This window comes from Ptychodera flava, chromosome 3 (assembly GCF_041260155.1).
Source record: "Ptychodera flava strain L36383 chromosome 3, AS_Pfla_20210202, whole genome shotgun sequence".
NCBI lineage: Eukaryota > Metazoa > Hemichordata > Enteropneusta > Ptychoderidae > Ptychodera > Ptychodera flava.
Genome location: NC_091930.1, coordinates 25,699,093 through 25,704,736, shown reverse-complemented (window position 1 = coordinate 25,704,736; position 5,644 = coordinate 25,699,093).

The window sequence follows — 5,644 nt, the reverse complement described above, 5'->3', positions numbered from 1 at the left end:
TGGCTACACGTTTTACATGAACGTGAACGGGTAGAGTCCCGTTGGCGTTGGCGTACACGTTCACGTGCAAAAAATCCGTTTGGCGACGTGTTACATGGCCCGTTCGTGTGGCACGTGCAAGAAATGATTCGGCTCTGCTTGGGTCCCCGAGTTCTGTTTCTGCATCACAGGGATAGCTCGATGGTTATCCGGTATGCCGCGACAAATAACGAAAACACATGAATATCCTTGAGGATGTCGCTATTTTATATCCAACTAACAACGAGCATGGATGATTAACAGTTTATATCAGGTTTTGATACTTAAAGATGAGAATAAATTTACATGTTTACAAATTACGTGAAAACAGCTCTCTCAGCGTAAATACGCGACGCCGGCTCCGTGTACGTGGAGAACGTACGCACAAGTCGATGACATCATCGCATAAATTCGTGACATTACGCGTTCACGTAAACGTAAAACGTGTAGTCAAACCTGTCTATTAGTTCTGTTAACATCGCAGATATAGTCGTATGGCTCAATGCGGACGTCGTACGTGGCAAGAATACATCCGAAAGCTACTTCTCAATGTAACTTCAACTGAATAAATAAGGACCGTATAATCTCCGGAAAGCGACATGGAAGACACAGAACATCAAGTTATTATACGAACAACGGTAATATCTTCATCACATAACAAATCGTAAATTCTGTATCACTGCAAATCCGTATTCTGTATCGAATTTTAACCCGCAGCGTAGAACTGTTGTGAAGACACAGCTTACAACTATAGCCTGACCTCTGCTGTGCAGCGCCGTTTATGTAGTATGGAAAGTTGACTCGGACAGCGAAGGAGGGTTTCCGCCAAGATACAAAATTTGGAAGTATCTCTACTGGCGAGATACTTGACGTGACCGCTGACCGCCAGTTTGGGCGATCGAACTGAACTGTTCGGACTCGCCAAGATCGTAAGCTTTTGATATTTCGAGAGCCACGACTCCTCCTCGAATAAGAACTAATATGTCGATCCTGTTTTAATGTTGTCACCACTTCATAAATACATTTGTAAGTATCCGAAATAACTCTGGTCATAATATCATGCTATGACTATCAGGCGCTAGCGCGGTGAAGCCTCCCTACCAGCCAATGGCTAATTTCTTTAGGCGTCGAGACAGTGCAAGACAATGGTGGACAAGTTTACGTGACCGAAGGCATTCTTAGTACCAAAATGTCAACTAAATCAGATTTATAAATTAAGTACCTGGTAAATATTTGTTATATCTCCAGGGTGATGGGGCTTCTTTCTCATTAAATAAAAGTAATCCAGGGATATAAAACCCAGATCGCGACGATATTTTTTCAATATTACACAATAATATTGATCCGTACAATTCAGACAAAAAGTAAGTAAAAAAGACTGTTCAGATGACAAATATATTATCCGGGGAATTTTCCTCCGTTTTGCGTCATCGTATACCCTGTATTTCGCGGAGTCAAGAACAAATTCGAGCCGAGAAAAATACATGATGCCTATATTACAGAGAGACAAAAGTTTGGGAGGTCAATGTCAACGACTTTATTACAATTTACAATGATGGCAGGAAAGCCCCCATACTATACATTTGCAAAACGCAAAGGAATCCGATCTAAACTGTTTTATATGCTGGCAAAAATTTACTCGAAGGATGAAGGGTTATATATATGGGATAGTCTGGAAAACCTCAATATCCATTCAAAGCAGTTTCATCTTTTGTACGATAAACAAGCACCAATGAAACGACACATCATTCAAGTGGTATCGTAACAGCGCTACGACTAGTACTGTCCGAATTTCCCCGACGCATGAAACATGTCTTTGCGATCACTATGGGTAATCACCATTGCCGAATAATGCTGAAGATCAATCGAGTTACATTTCGAGCATGGCTGCGTAATTGATCGGGTCGCGAATAAGAAAGCTGCTGTTAAAAAAAAACCCAAAAAAAACCCGTTTGTATCTTACAGAAATGTCGGGCTATGATCAGTGGGCATACATAGGCAATTCAAGCGCTATAGTTTTGAGCAAAAATAAACATTTTGATCTCATTATTTAAACACGATCTTGCTTGTCGCTCAGTTGTGTCACAATCACGTCGCCACTCGTGCTTTAACGTTTGCTTTACTGTAGACTTACATGTACAAGAGAGTCTAGCGATAGCTATATCTGGTCTATATCTAATTTACGACTGCAATTTATTCCGAAGCATTGCCGTGACATTGTTAAATACGACAAAAAGCAATTCTAACTTACCTATCATACATAACTCCAAGTGAAAAAAAAAGTTGAAAAAATATTGTTTTCATCAATATTTGCTATGTGGTATGTGAGTTAAACACTTTACTAAATGCACGCCATACGTTATAATTCGGCAACAGAAGATACAATCTGAAAGGCTCATTCCTACTAAATCGATTGTCTCAATTGTATTTACATGCATGACCACATTCTTTTGGTTTAAATTTTCATGTACAATTAACCTTTCCTGTAGTGGAAATATTATATTATATTTGTTTCCCTTGTGCTATCTTCGGTGTCAGAAAACACTCCGCGGTGCAAATCAAAACTACAACGTCACCTACTAGAGCTGCAAATGTTGTTTTATATAGTTTACTAAGACTAGCTAGGCGTTATATATATATATATATATATATATATATATATATATATATATATATATATATATATATATATATATATATATGTGTGTGTGTGTGTGTGGTGTGTGTGTAGGTGTATGTGTATAATTCCTCTTTATATACATTTTCTGGCTATATTCTAAGTCTGAAGTAAGCGTGAATGTGTAAATTATATTTTTACATTTGGCGCCTCATACAGCATAGTCGAAACCATGTGTATGGCCACGGAAATGTGCTAAATTAAGATGATATATCCCTAATCATCAATGATTTCATTTTTCCCGAAGTCGATTTGGTAGCCATCTTTAAATTACCGTCATATTGCATTTTAGCGTGGCCAGCGTTTTCTTCCTAAAAATGACCTAAAATGTGTCTATATGCCAATTTTAATGCTAATATCACAATTGAAATATTTTCTCACTTATACGGTCTACTATATATCTACAAGTACAGTCGGGATCAGTCTAAGGTGTGCCCTGAATTCAGGTCATAAGTTTCACCTTTTCTCACTACCAAGTTTAGGGTTTTCTTCAAATGTGCCTTGACTTTCGTTGAAAATAGCACTCATTCTCAAGATCTAGATTCGTTTAAAATGTGACCAAACTTATGTTGAAATACTAATTATTCAAATACAAAATCAGGACATTTGAAATATGACTTAAGTTAGTTTTTTCAGTATCATATTATTTTGAAGACCCAAGTCCGTTAACTTTTATTTCAAATGTCCCCTGGCTTAAAGCTGCACATATTGTTTTCAATAAACGGTCAAGGCATTTCAAATTAGTGAACGCAAGACAAATGAATGAAACGAACAGCAAGGGCTCAGTAACACCATCTTCATCACAAGCTTTTATGAAACCATATAATATATATATATATATATATATATATATATATATATATATATATATATATAATATATATTATATATATATATATATATTATATATATATATATATATATATAATATATAATATATATATACACAAAATGTATACAATGTACCCTCCCGGTTATCACCATAATGGCTTTATATATATATTCTGATAACACCGTTTCAAGAGCAAAGCAATCAAACATAAACCACACAATACACAAATTAAAGCGACTAAAGGAAGATCTACAAAAATGTGATAGCGTTATCAATTCTCTCAATGCTGACACTGTCTTTATCATACTTTTAAAGACTCGACCGACTTTTCAATATTTCAATGTTAAATATTAACATCACTGGAGTTGTTGTCCTCTGGTTGACCGTACTGTGCTGTCTGCTAGGGCTTATCGATGTCTGCCTCTGTTTGTTAAGCTTAATGTTGTCGATAATAAAGATCGGATGACCTGATGACTGTGTACACTCAACAAACATTTTTGCACATTGTATTGCCTGTTTGGTATATTATTTTAGTTGCACAACATTTCGAGTTGAGTGTTCGAGTAGCCTACTCGTGGGTGACTTTAGTTGCTGCTATAAATGATCCATGTGGAATTTGTGGCCTTCAGCCGTATAACTTTAGGCACATTCAGCGCAAATGGGTTTTCCCTGTCAATCGAGACTGTGAAAGATGGGCAAAGTGAAGAAATGTAGATTAATAAGACCTATCTCGAGTGGAAAGTTAACGTCTTCATCTCGCTTCTTCGCCGATGAATACGATCATGTGCTCTAAGGTAATAATAATTGGGAAAGAAGTCAGACGCCGATGTAAGTCAAAATTATAGTATAGGCCGCCACGACAATATTGATTCTCTGCTGCTGATTTAACCGATGAAATAATTTGCATTTCTTGTTGAAGAAGACATTCTTGGAGCGTAGTTCGAACGTCAGAGGCTGTTCCCTTTTTCTTTTATATCTAATCACGGGATCCAAAAGGAGCTCAACCTTGAAAATGGGAGAGTGCAGGACTACAAGGGAAGTTAGGTGACGAATTGCTGAAAGTTAGTTGCTTGGGCCTTGTACATGTAGAAATATATATGTACTACAATCTGCTATAACGGTATCATGAGTGAAGCTTATCATGCCTAGTGCCGAAGAAATGTCATACAATAAATTTCAAGAGACATAGTGTCACTACGGATGTTTGCATCATCGCAACTCGAAGTGATAAAGAAAAACAAACATTCATCTGCACCTGGACCTATTTGTTTTCCAGTACTGTCGAAAAAATAGACAGGAAACCCTTCATCACCAGGCTACTTCCCCCAAAAAATTTTACTGTGTGTTTGATTTATAAGATCGGTTCAAGATTATAAAGGGTCATAATATTCAATTTAGACCTGCATGAGAATATATATCCAAAATCAAACACATTCTAGCGTACAACAGCCTACGAGGCGCAAAGTGTAAAAAAGAATAATTTACACAATCACGCTTATTTCAGAGATAGAACAGCTAGAAAATGTATATAAAGTGGTCACAATGGTATTCTCATCTGATAGCAATGCCAATATCATTGTTGGGGCTACCTTACTAACACAAATAAACTTGAAGTTCAACTGCACTTGAATAGCACAAGCGCCGGCACCAACCATGCATGTTTTCGCGTTAGGGTCTAACTGCAAAAATTGCAGCTCATGGGGCAGCTGTTCACAGTCTTTTTCTAACATGTTGCTGTGCAGCGCCGGCCCCTACCAGGCTGGCGCTGCAAAGACAACACGACAGAGAAGCAGACGACTGCGCCGTGAGCTACAATTATTGCACCTCGCCTGGGCCCTTCTCAACCCTGCCATGGTACCTTTCAAGGTCCAAGTCTCAGCGTACGATACTGTGTTTTCCCAGAGCGGCGCCAGAAGCAGCTACCGTCTCCCGTCCACCACCGTATATGTATAACGCCAGGAACACACAGCAGCTTACGCTGGGCTACAAGGGTCCTTCTATGTCTTGTGAAACACACAAGCCTACTGTGTACAGCATGTGAACGCATTTTTTAAGTAAATCCACTTGCCACCAACATTATATGAACATTTGGAAGTCACTGTATTGTTTCCAAAACG